At 37.3% G+C, this 16,520-nt stretch overlaps 3 long non-coding RNA genes across 3 annotated transcripts; 2 read left to right on the forward strand and 1 right to left on the reverse strand.

Annotated features, from left to right (window-relative positions):
- Window positions 1-333: 333 nt before the first annotated feature.
- On the reverse strand, window positions 334-5,415 carry LOC141623792 (uncharacterized). The gene is made up of 3 exons (XR_012533635.1): window positions 5,181-5,415; window positions 4,430-4,630; window positions 334-860 (listed from the first exon to the last, which is right to left on the reverse strand). It is a non-coding gene; the product is annotated as an uncharacterized LOC141623792 (long non-coding RNA).
- A 3,101-nt stretch (window positions 5,416-8,516) lies between these two features.
- On the forward strand, window positions 8,517-9,232 carry LOC141621702 (uncharacterized). Its single transcript, XR_012532593.1, has 3 exons — window positions 8,517-8,585; window positions 8,680-8,941; window positions 9,201-9,232. It is a non-coding gene; the product is annotated as an uncharacterized LOC141621702 (long non-coding RNA).
- Window positions 9,233-12,550: 3,318 nt separating this feature from the next.
- LOC141623793 (uncharacterized) lies at window positions 12,551-13,868 on the forward strand. Its single transcript, XR_012533636.1, has 2 exons — window positions 12,551-12,757; window positions 13,399-13,868. It is a non-coding gene; the product is annotated as an uncharacterized LOC141623793 (long non-coding RNA).
- The last annotated feature ends 2,652 nt before the right edge of the window (window positions 13,869-16,520 follow it).

Consider the following 16,520-nt stretch of genomic DNA (forward strand, 5'->3'; position numbering starts at 1 on the left):
CAATCCACACGGTGAAACTTGACCATTCCAAGTCCATGAGAAAGATGACATTCTCAAGATTTTATACATATAAAGAACATAATTTTTGACCGAGTAAAACTCAAGATATGGAGCAAACAAAATGACCATAATTCTGCAATCAAAACAGAAATGCTATGTTGATGTTCTTTGCTTTAAGTAATTTCTTTCTTGGATTGTCATTATCATTTTCCCTTTAATTGATCACAAAAATGGCATCCCCATATTTCAACTCCTGTTGCAAATCCCCTTTCTTCAAAAGAATTTGCCTCAAATTCCGATTGATCAAATCCCTTAGCTCCTGCTGCAGTTAGTCTTATAGATGGTGGAGTACTAATTTATACTCCGTACTGGGCAAACATAGAATACTAAAATAGAAAAAGTGGCAACTAATAATGTTGAAATCTTGAAATGTAACGAATACACTTAATTTTTGAGGACCCAAATGGATAGAAGCAAGATGACAGTGGGTCATACTTAACTGAGAAAAAGCATTAAAACAAGGTGTGTCCAACAGACTACACCATTATAAGCTACTCTAAGGTACATTGGTTTCTATCTCGTCGTTAGATCACACCACCATAATTATATCCATTTACCCCATCCTTCCCATACGCCTCGCCTACCATCCTCATCAATAAGGTCTGAGGTTGTTGCAATAGAATGAATCATTATCAAAACAGAAACAGGCTGTGTAACATTAATATATGAACGGACTGCAGTGTAAGAGTAGCTCTAGCTCCTGATTCCTCAACGGGGTCATGCTTCTGCCCTGGCAAACTATAAAACTTCTTCTCCTTTTTAGTTTTCTACACAACAGTCAGCACCAATGACTTCTTATCCTTCATTATGCGAAGAATAGCAAGGGTTAAAACTCAATGTCAAGTAGACAAATCCAGTTTCATAATATAGCATTTACGTTAGAATTGAAACATGTCTTCAGTACAAATAACATGCACACAACTCAATATCACAGAAAATTCTGGGGTAATTTTATCAATTGCAACTACCCAGATACTAATATTAACCAAAAATACAACACAATTCACAATATTTGGCTGAAAGACATCAAATTTATCAAATGGGTACCTCGTTGTTCTTAATGATTTGATGAAAGTTTCAGTTTTCATATTATAAATTTGATGTCACAATCTTTCCCTTTGCAAGACAAGTCCCTGCTTCCCCCTCAAAATAATTTATACCCTTTGGAATTTGATGGAGTGTGGGAAGGAAGTGACTCAGCCTCCATCGATATCGACTTCTGGTGCTCCGGTGGTCCGGTGGTCGTCAGTAGCTGGAGTTAGGTAGTTGATAATACCGACTAACTATCAAAGGGAAATTTCATCTTTGAATTTTCTTGCAATTTCTGTAAAAGTAGTTTGAAATCCCAGATTGGCTGAAACAGGTATGGATGGTAACGAGAACTGAAGGGAATGAGCTCTGTTCGGGAGCACATGCGCATGCTGCCCCTCTTATCACGGTATGCAGACGCGGAAAGTCCTCTTTCTTGTGACTCACACGACCGACGTGAAAACTTTCGTGCCCTATAAGCTTTCAGCTTGACCCGAACGGACTAACTTCCATACCTGATGACGCACGCAGCGAAACCACTAACATGTCTGATGGCACGCGCCTACTTGAATGGATGTGCCTTACTGATCGAACTTTATTTCCCCTCTCCTTCTTGTTCTAATTATAATGCCACTCTCGAAAAAAAGAACAACTGTAGTTTTCAATCCTTTTGAAATCCTAATGATATTAGGGAACGATACTTTCTTATAGAATCATATAGAATTATGCGCAACAGAATAGGTCTCAGTAGTGCGGTTGGCAACGCCCCACTCTCCTGGGTTTGGCTCAAAATACTCTTACCTTGTCCCTTATTTTTGGGAAACACTTGATTGGGTTTAATTCATACGCTAAGCAAACATAGGATCTACGCGCGATTGAATCGAATTAAACCTGGGCAGGTTGGCTCTTTTCCTCTCTTTCAAAGACTTCATGCCCGGCATCAGGCTCTAAACAAAACGAAATTTCAGCACAATCATATATCAATCAGACTTAGGCTGCAGAACGAATTTAAGTTGCTGCGCTTGGGGTTGGAGCTGGAGCTGGTACTTAAGTATCCTACCTATTCTTTTTCAAGAGGGAAACTAACTTCCTATCCCTAAGCTAAGGAAGGGTCGACCCCGTTTCATCTGACTCTAGCTCTAGTTAGTTCCGGAACTCGTTCCATCATTTCGGAGATTAGTCTCGCTTTCCATAGCTTTAGTCTCTCGTGCGAGATCCCGTAATTGAATGAATTCAGTCTCTTCAACTGTTACTTATTTTTTTTATGGGAAAGCACTATGCGATCACAGTCTCATTCAAAAGAAGAGAAAAAAGGTGGAAGATCGGAAAGAGCCTTAGCCATAAGACCGAAGCCTAGCATGAACCTTAGCCCTGACGTCCTCCCTCACAAAAGAAAGATTCTCACTCATATACCGTCAGCCCGAACCGAAAGACTGAGGCTCATCCTGGTCATTCAGTTTAGTCATATCATGGTCTTAGAAGAAGAAGGCAAGTTTACTTGCTAGCCGGATCAATCAGTCAGGCGAAGCCGGTCCCATTAGTACTGTATTAATAGTTGAAGAAGTGGGTAGTACTATCATCACCATACAAATACAATACATATAAAGCCAGTTAGGATTAAGAAAAAAAAAGGAACAATAGGGTCAGCCATTAATGCCCTATTTAATGTAAAATTTTCCCAATCTCTGAAAATTTGTACCTCAGAGTTTGGACCATAGAGGTTATACAACAACCCCCAGGATAGTAAAAAAAGGGAAGTGAATAATTAGTGTGTAGTACTACTAGTAGTAGTAATAACTTATGTTATTTGGATAATTTAATTTGGCTGCCTATTTCGGGCTGATGTTAAACTTGAAAATTTTTTCAAGCCCGAAATTTGAAAATATTCAGTTACTAATTTGTACGATACTTGCAGCCGAGTAAGGGTATCGTAGGTTGTAACTCAATAGTAACAAAACAGTGTAAAAGTAATGTGTAATTTTCATTCTTCCCCTTTTAGAAGTCATCATTTCCTCGAATCAAAGGGTCATTCTTTAGGAAAATAGTTTGCTTTGTCTTTGTGGTTAGGAAAATAAAATTATGTACAACATGATGCAAAGCAAAAGGCGGCAAAGTGTAGCATTTTAGCCAGAGTGGAAGGAGTGAAGCTATAACCACAAGAGATTGAAGCTCTCAGCAACTCATCAGTTCAGCTCAAGAAAAATAAAAACATGACATGCTATACACTCCTTCAAGTTACCAAGTTACCAGATACATACCCTTTAAGTTGATAGTGAAAGTGAAACCAGGGTTACCTAATTCGCTCGTCCCTCCTCCGAATTGCGAATTAATTCGAACGAATTAATTCGCAATTCATTTTCATCTTAGTTCGTCCCAATTCGCGAATTATTCGCTGAGATGAGCGAATTATATGATTATGCTAAAAACAACAAAAAAATCAGGAAAAATTGTAGTATAGACAAGATACGGTTATTTTGAAGTTTGAACATTGAAGCCAAGCACAATGATTTGATTCACTATTGCAGATTTATAGATTTAGCTTTAATTTGATTTTGATTTATGACAGGAAGATGATTTTTTTTAGCTTTGTTGATATAAAAGGATAATCCTTTTGCGAATTGGATTCGACGAATTACCGAATTTTAAAATAATGTAATTCGCCAGCGAATTGAATTCGCTAAATTGAGCGAATCGCGAATTAGAATTAAGAAAGCGAATTGAACGAATTGCGAATCCGGTAACCCTGAGTGAAACTCCTTTAAATTATTAGATACATACCTTTAACTTGCTAAATACACTCCTTTAAACTATTAGATACATACCTTTAAGTTACTAGATACATTCCTTTAAATTGCTAGATACACCTCTTTAAGTTACTAGATACATCCCTTTAAATTGCTAGATACACCTTTTTAAGTTCCTAGATACACCTCTTTAAGTTACTAGATACATCCCTTTAAGTGGCTAGATACACCTCTTTAAGTTACTAGATACATACGTTTAGGCTTTAGCTAGCTAGATACACTCCTTTAAGTTACTAGATACATACCTTTAAGGTGCTAGATACACTCCTTTAAGTTACTAGATACATACCGTTCAAGTTGCTAGAGAAACTTCTTTAACTTATTAGATACATACCATTAGCTAGCTAGATACATTTTTTTATGGTACTAGATACACACTCAATGCCAAACAAATATCAAACCGAAAAGATATATGTTATGACAGTGTTGTTTTACGTATTGAGGTTAGAGTTAACAGAAAGAGAACATAAATGCATGATGTAACTTAGCTGCTACATAAATCACAAGTCAAATTAGTGGAAGTGTGAGATAATCACCTTGAAAATGAAAGGTTCCCGAATTAATTCTGGTCCGATCAGTCGATCACAAACGATTTCATCTGCAAGAGCTATTGCTTCATAGTAGTCAGCACTCAGCAGGCCATTGTAAACCATTAGTCGTGATTCGTGAAGCTGTATTCTTGATGATCACCATCATGCCTGAGTATCTGACTATATGAGCATTACCGTTAGCTGAAACTGCAATGCAAAGAATATTTTACAGTCAAAAACTCAGAAAACAGATCGAAATACACCTTAATAAAAGTAAACTAACATGCAGCAACAACCCAATTAATGTTTTTCAATTTAGATATTACATGAACTCAAAATCATTACTTCACATTCCATAATTAAAAAAACAAAGTAGTTAATTTTCCAAAAGTACAAGATGGCATGAAAACACTAAACTTACATGGGTATGAAGATTGAAGCAAGAAACAGAAGGGGTTAGATTAATGGTGTCACCAAAACGTGGGTTTACCCTAATCAGAGCACCATTAACAGAACCAGAACAAAGAAAGTATAAACCCAATAACATCGTTGCCGGCGTCAATTGTCGACGACCCAATAAATAACCACCCACAAACAACACATAATTGGACTCAAATTTAGCAGAGGGAGACATTTCACGAGTCAAAATGTTCCGACTAGTCCATTTTTACAACGTTTTTTTCGAATTTTCACCTCTTTTTTAGTAGATCTATAATTAAAATCACAAGTTTTTAGGAGTTAAAAATAACTAACTCACCGGAGAGGGGAGATTGCGTGAATGATTAAGACGAAAAGCAAGAATTAGTAGGTCGATCGATGGCGGGGTTGTGTACGGCGTCAGTTTTGCGTCTGCGTGATCGGCGTCGAAGTCCCGACAAGAAGGTCGATCACCGTCAGATGGTGGTGGTCTGGGGAAGTGGAGGGATGGTAGTGGGTGGTGGAAGGGGATGAAACAAAATGGGAGAGACTAATGTCAGCAGGGTTGGTTTGGGTAAATTAGAAAGCTCTTAATGTCGGGGGTGATAGTCGCGTCTTTTATTAAATTAGGGTAGTTCGTACGGTTCGTACTGAATTCTAGTTCGTACGGGATCCCGCCCCTATCACCCCCGACATTAAGAGCTTTCTAATTTACCCAAACCAACCCTGCTGACATTAGTCTCTCCCATTTTGTTTCATCCCCTTCCACCACCCACTACCATCCCTCCACTTCCCCAGACCACCACCATCTGACGGTGATCGACCTTCTTGTCGGGACTTCGACGCCGATCACGCAGACGCAAAACTGACGCCGTACACAACCCCGCCATCGATCGACCTACTAATTCTTGCTTTTCGTCTTAATCATTCACGCAATCTCCCCTCTCCGGTGAGTTAGTTATTTTTAACTCCTAAAAACTTGTGATTTTAATTATAGATCTACTAAAAAAGAGGTGAAAATTCGAAAAAAAAAAACGTTGTAAAAATGGACTAGTCGGAACATTTTGACTCGTGAAATGTCTTCCTCGGCTAAATTTGAGTCCAATGATGTGTTGTTTGTGGTTGGTTAATTATTTGGTCGTCGACAATTCATACCAGCAACGATGATATTGGGTTTATACTTTCTTTGTTCTGGGTTATGTTAATGGTCCTCTAATTAGGGTAAACCCACGTTTTGGTGACTATTAATCTAACCCCATCTGTTTCTTGCTTCAATCTTCATACCCATGTAACTTTAGTGTTTTCATGTCATATTGTACTTTTAGAAGATTAACTACTTTGTTTTTTTAATTATGGAATGTGAAGAAATGATTTTGAGTTCATGTAATAGCTAAATTGAAAAACATTAATTGGGTTGTTGCTGAATTTTTGTTTAAGGGTGAAAATAATGTTAGGGTCGGAAATTCTCATCTTGGGTCGTTCAGAAATAATTTGAACTTGTTTCCGTTCTAATCTGACGGTAAGGTCGCATATATCAGACCTCCCTTACCTCGCCATTTGCGGGAGTCCTTGGGGCACTGGAGTAATGTTATTGCTGGTGAAATCATGTTGGTTTTGAGCATGTGACTTTTTCCAATTGATAGGTATGGAGATTTGAATGCAGTACAGTTCTTTGAACAATTTACCATTGTGAAACAGTGGCAGTTTTGATACTGAATTTAATTATTGGGTTAATGTTTTATGTCAACTATAGGTGAATATGGGTCGTGGTCTTCTTTGCTCTAGTTTAGATGTACTATGCATTTATATGTTATCTAGTTGTGCAATTTTGATGATTGTTAGCAACATTGCCATTTCATAATCGTCAACTAGTGTGATGGTTTCAGATAATTGAACTTGTTTTTTGTCAAGGGTAGCTTTTAAACAACAGTGTTATAACATATATCTTTTCGGTTTGATATTTGCTGGGCATTGAGTGTGTATCTAGTAACATAAAAAATGTATCTAGCTAGCTAATGGTATGTATCTAATAAGTTATTGTATTGTCATGATTGAAGGGCTTTAGTTTCGAAAAAAAATGAGAAGTTTGAATCCTAGAGCTCCATGTTAGTTTACTTTTGTTAAGGTGTATTTCGATCTGTTTTCTGAGTTTCTGACTGGAAAATATTCTTTCCATTGCAGTTTTAGCTAGCGGTAATGCTCATATAGTCAGATACTCAGGCATGATGGTGATCATCAAGAATACGGCTTCACAAATCACAACTAACGGTTTACAATGGCCTGCTGAGTGCTGACTACTAAGAAGCAATAGCTCTTGCAGATGAAATCGTTTGTGATCGATTGATCGGACCAGAATTAGTTCGGGAACCTTTCATTTTCAAGTTGATTATCTCACACTTCCACTAATTTGACTGTGATTTATCTGGCAGCTAAGTTACATCATGCATTTATGTTCTCTTTCTGTTAACTCTAACTCAATATGTAAAATAACACTGTTATAACATATATCTTTTCGGTTTGATATTTGCTGGACATTGAGTGTGTATCTAGTAACATCAAAAAATGTATCTAGCTAGCTAATGGTATGTATCTAATAAGTTAAATAAGTTTCTCTAGCAACTTGAATGGTATGTATCTAGTAACTTAAAGGAGTGTATCTAGTACCTTAAAGATATATATCTAGTAACTTAAAAGAGTGTATCTAGCACCTTAAATATATTGCACTCTCCAAGTTCATTTCTTTACTACTCCTTATCTTCCAAAGTTATCTCATTTATTCACGGCTTCTCTTGGTTTATTAATCTTTCATCTATCTTTAGATCACCATTTCTTCAATACAATCACTTAAAGTCGTAGTCTTTTTTCACCCTTTCTTCTTCATTCTTCAACTCCTGCAAATACACAGCCAACCAATTGTTTCATCTCAATTTCAATGTTTCTTCATTTGTTGCACAACTAGTTAATTTATACTCCTTAAATTTGGCGATTATTAATTATATTTCCATAATGAGTTTAGGCATTTTTCTGTTTTTTTTTCGTGCTCTCTTGGTCTTACTATCTTGTTGCGACAAAAATTCATATCTCATCGAGAAATGTATTTTATATTTATCTTGGATTATAACATGCTGAGAGTTATATGGTTAGCAAAAAACGTGGAATAGCATCCCGGATACACGTGGTATTACTACTAGATACACAAATCAATTTGTGTATCCGACAGTAATACCATGTGTATCCGGTAGTAATACCATATGTACCCGATTGTAATATGTGTATTTACACATTTGGACTTGGAATGTAATTATGTTTGTGACTAACGAGGCCAATGAAGAAAGCTAGGAACTGTGCCGGTAGAAGAATGGCAACGATGATAGGGTCTTTATCATTTTCAGGTTAGTTTCTGGTTAGCTGTTACAGTTCTTGTCATTTAAGTAATTTTCGGGTCGTTTCTGGTCGAACTCTTGTGCCAGTGATGTTTTTGTTTTAAATTACCTTTTTCTGCGTTGGGATCAGGTCAATTTTACCTGGTTTACAAGTTTACACACACCTTACCCTGTCAAAATGCAGCAATGCTAATTTGATCAGAACAGAGCCATAATTTCAATGCTTGTACTATATTTCCTTGATCTTCCCCCATTCCGCAGCTTAAACTAACCTTAATTCCTGTTGTATTGTAGTACCTGTGGTCGATGTTTGTAATTATATTTGGGATAAAAAATACGTTGTAAACTTGAGATTTTGTCAGGTAGTTCAACTAAGTAAACTTGGGATAAATACCTTTATTTATTGCTTTCCTTTGCACTAATGCGGATTTATATTAATTTGATTTTCTACGACAGAAAGGATATCCATATTTTCTCAAGAGATAGCAAGGGAAGAAAAAGCCCAAGTATTTTCAATAAGAATTGATTGTGCGGATCATAACAGTATCAAAGAAGCTTTTGAAGGGGTCCTCTCACTTGGGTCTGTAGATGTTTTGGTTTACAATGCGGCTATCAACCCTTTCCTTTGCATCCATCTAGTTTCACTCAAATTCCCGTCAATTCCTTTGAGAGATCGTTTGCCGTTTCTACTGTTGGAGCTTTCCAATGTGCCCAATAGGTAATCACACCCATATCTTTTAACGTCTTTGATCCCTGAGAGCAAGGATCATCAGTTCCGTGCTAACAAGTAACAACTGATAAAGGCCGAATCCCATCAACTACAATGAAAATTGTGTTATTTGACACAAAAGAGAAACTTAATAAATCAGTTTAGAGAGTTACCTCGTAAAATGAGTCATGTTGAACATGGAGACATCCTTTTCCACGTTAAATGTCAAGAAAATGAGCTAATACTTGTTCCAAATGTGAGATATCAGGTTCTTCCGGGCATGGTGGAGAGAGCGAGAGGGACCATACTTCTCACAGGATGCTCAACTTCTCTCAGTGGCATGGCCGACTTCTCTGAACCATTTAGGTTACACACTTACACATCCATTCTTTCTCGACACGTAATAGAGCAGTTTATAAGAACTTATTAAAGGTGTTTTTATTTGGTTGATGAAAGGTTGTACAAAATTTGTATTAAGGGGACTATCACAGTGTTTGGCGAGAGAGTTTCAACAACTCGGAGTACATATTGCTCATGTGATAATTGATGGTCTGGTTGGAGCTAACCTGAAAACCTTGTAAGGTAATTTTTTGGTCTTGGAACTACAGTTCATTAACAATAACTTGGTAATTATACTTCAGTTTTCATGGCAATCAATCCCAAGTTTTTAATCATCAGAAAACCTTGTAACCAACCTTCTTAATTTTTACGCAACTCATCTTATTTAGAAACGGAAAGCTAATTAAACAAACTTATCTAGTGCAAGGCAATTTTACAGAAGTATTTGAGTATCTATACTGTGGCGTTAACGTCTTGCTCTTATTCATTGAACAAAATGTATGCTTGTCCAAAGGTTTGGGTACGCCTTTTGGAACTATTATTGTCCGGTCAACGATTTTTTTATCATGGAAGCAATATTATCCCAGTGACTCTTGTTCCACATTCATTGATAAGTTGGAGATTATGGGCAAAGAAGCATATGACCAATGGGAACAAAAAATTGTAGCATGTTGCAGAGTAAAGGCCAATTGGGAACCAGAAAATTGCAGAGGGGGATTTCTACTAGATATCAATTGTAAAGATGTTACCTTCCAGAGCATTGACCCTCAATATGAGCTTCACTAGATTTGTGCAGTTCATCAAAGATGGTGGTATGGTGCCTCCAAACGTATTTATGTGGAGTTGCAGTTGCTCCAATTTAGCGAGGTTCCCAATATCTCGAGGGATTGTGCTAGAAAACTGTTCGTGTATAAATTAAAGATCTTAAGGTTGGTTAAGCCTAGCATTTCCTCCGGAATGGTCCCATTTATATTGTTTGCAGGAACTGATAATTCGTTCGACGACTTCAAACTGAAAATATCATCAGGAAGTAATCTAGACAAACTATTGAAACCTGCACGAAATACTTCACAAGTTTCGAGCATCTCCCAAGACCAGCAGGAATGTGGCCATTAAAAGCCGTATTTGATAAATCAAGAATCTTAAGCTGAGGACAACTAGTGCAAATAGATGACGGAATCTGACCGTTGAAGTCAGTGTTCTTGGCATTGAAACTCGATAGTTTTGACCCCAAAGAGAACAAGGTTAGGTTAATCTTGCCATTAAATTGATTGTTTGAAATATCTATCCTTTGGATGGTGTCGGGGAATCTCGCATTTGAAATAAGAGCTGGTGAGAGAGGACCATACAAAAAGTTGGAGCTCAAGTGAATGGTCTCAAGGCTATTCAATGAGGTAAAACGACCGTCTGGGAGTATCTAACAACTTAAAGAAGTGTATCTAGCAACTTAAAGAAATATATCTAGCTAACTAAAGATACGTATCTAGCAACTTAAAGAGTATATATAGGTAACTAAAGGTATGTATCTAGCAACTTAAAGGAGTGTATTTAGCTAGCTAAAGGTATGTATCTAGAAATTTAAATCAGTGTAACAAGCTAGCTAGAGGTGTGTATCTAGCATGCTAATGGTTTGTATCTAGTGACTCAAAGGTGTGTATCTAAGAACTCATCTAATAACAATTCAAATAAATGTAATATGTTGTGGGTTATCCGACTTAATAAGAACTCATAAAGCACATGTAATACGTGGTACTCATATGCGCGTTCAAATTTCGTCACCATCACATTCCTTTCAATGGCTTCCGATATATAAAAAAGCATTCATAGATACGAACCTCATTCCTAAATTCATCTAGATAAAGCTAACCAAAAAAATTTATTTCAAAACTTAATTATGTTTACTTGTTTTTTATAAACCATGGTGGCAAAAACACCCATCATATTATTATGGTCACTCATTAGCTAGACTTTTTCATCACATTCCAACGCATATAGCTAGACTTTATCATACAATAAACAAAACAGTAGTACCGCAGTACACATCAGTTCGGAACTTGACTACAACGAGAACTCAACATCCAACAAAGCTTCAACTCCGTAGTAGGATTGACCGACTTGAATCATCGTCTTAAACATTTAAATGACTTCAGCAACTACTTAGAATCTGACCTTTGGTACAACAAAATACTACTACATCTAAATCGAATGCATCAATTACCAGCTACGAGAATCGACAAATCTAAGTAGTTCAAACATTGCACAAACTAAGCTCTCACTATAATTCTGTAAAACAGGCGGACCGCCCGTGACCACGATACCAACGTTGTCCCCACAACCACCCTAGGAACACACGTTAGTAACTTAGATACACATATCAATACTCCCAGATACATAAATGATTTGTGTATCTAGTGCATTGCTATGTGTATCTAGGGTCATATATTGTGCATCCACTACCAAACCTGAATTACCACCACGCATTGTCGTCACCACTATCACCACGAGTTCCTAAACTAACACCACCACACTACCCACTGCCGTCGAAAATGACGCACCACTGCAATCCCTACTGCTGCCAAAAATGACGCACCGCCGCATTCAGAAACAAAAAACTCACCATGTACATTTTTTTTATTTTGGAATACTTCGTTGTTATTTGTAGATCTACACAAAGAGCGAACTCTTCATGTTCGACCTTGGGCAACGATTCTCGACGAGAGATTGAGGATTATTAATGGTGTTCGGCGAGATTTAGGCCAATAATATGCGACAGCATCGTTATCGTCGGCGGAAGTGACCGGAGTAAGATAAGCGACTGAAGATGGAAAAAAGTGAAAGATGGCCGGATCCATTGGGTGACTGTGCGGTGCCGCGAGTGCGCAATGGACCTGGGGTGGTCCCCTGTACATCGTGCACCGGAATCGGAGTGTTGGTCGGAGTTGTACGATGGTAAGAGTGAGTTTAAGGGGAAGTTAGGATGGGGGTTGCTGGTTGTACAGGGGAGGAAGAGAGATTCATGTGTTGTTTTTCTATTTAATCTCGCCCTTTCATTTGACATAATCTAGTGGTTGTTATTGAGTTCGTACGATTAAATGCATACTAAAAATAGTTAAATGACGGATCACGATTATCCTCGATCATATATATATATATATATATATATATTATATATTATATATATAGAAATTGAATAAAGTGAGTCCACCCTTCTTAAATAAGTCTTGCGTCCAAATCTGAGCCGTCAAATCATGTGTGATCAACGGCTTAGCACAACGCATCTCTAGTAAAGGTAAAATCGTATTTAATCTATCATATCAAAAACTAAGCCACACACCATTCTCCGTCATTCAACTCATCTAACTGGTCGTCTTTCTCTATCATCAAGCTTTTCATCTGCATAATCTTGTTCAAACACAACTCAGATCTCCAATTTTTGTTCACAAATTCATTCTCCAGTGATAAATATTTGTTCAATTCATTGTTATGGTTAGTTTTCTCATGATCTACCTTTGTTATTTTTTTCGTTTTTTCTTCAAATTTTTCTTTTAATTCCGCCGAAATGTTCAAACCCTAAATTGAACGTTTCAGAGTTCATGAACATCGTGTGCGAGTTTATTTTAATCAAAATCCGTATTGCGAGATGAATTTTACTTCATATCGAAGTATTTGAGGCCGTTCTAGTTGATTATTATTGATCACTTTATAAATCTGCTATCATTTCATCGTCTAATTTTTTTTTTCTAAGTGAAATAATGCACAGATCGATTTTTCTCCTTGTTTAATTTAAAAAGAAAATAGAAATTGATAACATGTTAAAATTAAGTGATAGATTTATAGCTTAATTCGTCCTGTTGTATACTTGTATGTAGGTCAGTATTAATGGCGTAAATCTGTTGTAACACGATTGTCAGAATGTAAAAACACATTTTATGCGTGTTTAAAACACACTACTATCATATTTGTGATGGAAATGACTGTGTTACAGCATTTAATAATTGTTGTTATCATTTACATATCTAAGTGTTACTACATCTTTCCAGATTATAATGGCTTTTTCTCTCATTCTTTGTGACATCTAGCTTGAGTAATATTTCATGTTGCTCTCTTTTTCTCACTTTCAATGCTAGCTTTAGCTTATGCGGGTTGTCGCTTATGAGCTGGGATTCTCTCCTGTTGCTGGAGAATGAAGTTCAGTACCTTTTTTTAAACATTGGATGAATATAGAAGGGCAAGAGATTATGATCCTACTGTCTTCTTGGTTGATTGTTTGAGTTCGATACTAAAGTATACCATTAGTTGAGATCAACAATAAACTAGATGTGCCTGCTACGGATAAATCTATTTCACTCGTGCAACTTGATTTTTTTTAATCATGAATAAATTTGATCACTTGTAAAAAAAAATACCAAGTTTGAGGTTATTTGGAGTAGACATTATTTCAATTTCTTTAATGCTATTAGCTCAACAGGTAGCGCAATGTGAAATTCTTCACATAGATGTGGGTTCGAGTCCCACATAGCATATTACGTATTATTGATATTGTTTGTAGCACTATTTATTCCGTTAAGTAACACTAGCAATTCAATAGTATAATGCTAATTTTGAGTACTACTATGAATACCACTGGTTACTCTATAAGGCAACACTACAACATATACTTTTATAACAGATACTTGTGCTCAAATTCAGATGGTCTAATCAAGTCTAAAGCCAACTACACAGCATTTTAATGCTGCATGCCAAAGTGTTTGCTAATCGAACCTCCCTTGCTTACGGTCCCCGCTCTTATACTTGATATCTTACTCGACGTCGATATCTCGGCCTTGTTTCTGCACTTTCACCTTGTATCCATAAAATAACACATCACACTACCAGTTGAGCTAATAGGCTTACTTTTACACATACTCACCCATAGAAAAAACTCTTTAGAATGCTTTGGTGTTAAACATTAGAATATATAAGTATGAATTGATCGAATATTGAGCTCAACAAAGATCCCTCCTCTTACTTTCCAAGTATTTCCAAATATTAGAAGCAACAACCATGGAGCTTTGTAATATTAGCATGGTTCAAAACCATCCTAGCTGCAGCTTCTGTTAAGAAGAAATCAACCCACTTTGGATCAACCTTAACTTTACAAATAACCTTGAGCACTACAAGCTGATCGTCAATCGTTCCTTTGTAGATGACACTACGGGAATTAGCCAAGCGCAATATCAGGGTTATAGGTGTTTGTTGCTTTCTCAATATCATTGATTGACAGAACATTCAGCTGCACTGCTCCGTTTTCTTGGCTGCGGCTCAGAGCAAGCCGCTTTTCGATTAAAATTCCACCATTTCTGATGAAATATTCCTCAGACACAGGCTCGTCTTTCTTTATGTTCTCACTCTTTCTCAAAGCATGACCCATTTCAGAGGGATCAAACACCTGAATTGGACCAAAATAACAGAAATACTCACACACAGTATAAACTATAAATTCTTAGAGCAATAATTGAGAACAAGTGCCTGAATCATTATTTCCACTTCTGGTGTTTTCAAAAGTCCAAGCTTGTATATATTTGACCATTTGTATTGATCAAATTTAATTGAGAACAAGTGCCTGAATTGTTTAAAAAATTCAAGATAGCCTATGTGGGACTTGAACCCACATCATTCATGCGTACATGATGCTCTACCAGTTGAGCTAATAGGCTTACTTTTACACATACTCACCCATAGAAAAAACTCTTTAGAATGCTTTGATGTTAAACATTAGAATATATAAGCAAGAATTGATCCTATATTGAGCTCAACAGAGGTCCTATTTTCAAATATAAGCATCATTATATAAATATCTAAAAAGCTAAGATAAAAGCTGTATGTGTGTTATAACGATGGAAAAAGTGTGTTATAATGAACAACCTAATAGACACAAATTGGTAGGACAAATTTAACTCCATCAGTTATAATGACAATGATAGTACTTAAAGATACTAAGGAACAAAAAGATGTTGCACAACAACCTCAAAACACGTGTTATGATAACAGTTAATATGTGTTACAATAACAAATCTCATCTATTACCCTTGGAAACAAAGAACAAAACAGAGCAAAAGAAGAACAGCAAAACAAAAAAGACACACTACACTACTGAACCATAAAAACAGAGACTAGGACGAGTAAAAAGGGACCACTCGCGGCCACGACACGCCTCCAATGTCCTGCTCCATCAGCTGGAATAAAGGATCCTGAATCGTGTTGTAATCATAGGTGATCAATTGTTGTCCTTGCACCACTCCTTGATTAGCCAACCAAACCAACACACATTTGCTTCCCGATAAATATGCTGCATCTCCACCCTCCATGGATTGTCACGTATGAAAGCCTGACATATCTGAATCATATGCGAATGAGCCGTGGTGAACTTGACCTCCTTCCCCATTAAGGTTCTAACCACCTTAGAATCCGTCTGAATGATAAGATGAGTAAACCCAAGCTCCAACGCCAGAATTAACCCCCTCCGTAAAGCCATAATTTCTGCCCGTGTTACCGTCGCAATTCCAAGTCTCTCGGAGAAAGCTTTGCGGACACCGCCTAGAGTCTCTAAAAATCCCGCCTGCACCCGCTAATCCCGGGTTACCCTTGGATGCCCCATCTATGTTAAGAACTATCCATCCTGCAGGTGGTGCTACCCATCGTACAAAAATTTCATGATACGAATTCCCTCGAGCCTTAATGCAAACATCAGTGCTCTCTTTTGCATTACGGATATCCCATACTCGTTGCATCAAGAACGAGTAGCAATTCCCCGGTATGTCCTCTGCCCTATTGAACACTCGCAGTTCCGCCACCTCCAAATCCACCACACAATAACCGAGAACATAGTTGGCCACCCGTCTGCCCCCTGCACCCTTCCTTTCGACAGATTTTCCGACACCCAATTTTTCACCTCTGCAGTAGCATAAAACGATGGTTGTAATAAAACTGAGAAGAGGCTCCATACCTTCCTTGCCATCGAACAATCTCGTAAGACATGTAACGTAGATTCCTCAATGCCATTACACACACCACAACAAGGATCCTCCGTCATCCCGCGTCTAACACGGTTCGAATTTGACATAACTCTGTCATGTAAAACTAGCCATAAGAAAATCCTTATTCGCTGCGGAACCCAGGTTTTCCAAGGCAAGTGCCAGATCGAAGAACCCTCCACCTGTTGTTCATTCCGAATAATATTGATGGCAGATTTGACCGAGAAGAAGCCTGA

This window comes from Silene latifolia, chromosome X (genome assembly GCF_048544455.1).
Source record: "Silene latifolia isolate original U9 population chromosome X, ASM4854445v1, whole genome shotgun sequence".
NCBI classification, from domain to species: Eukaryota; Viridiplantae; Streptophyta; class Magnoliopsida; order Caryophyllales; family Caryophyllaceae; genus Silene; species Silene latifolia.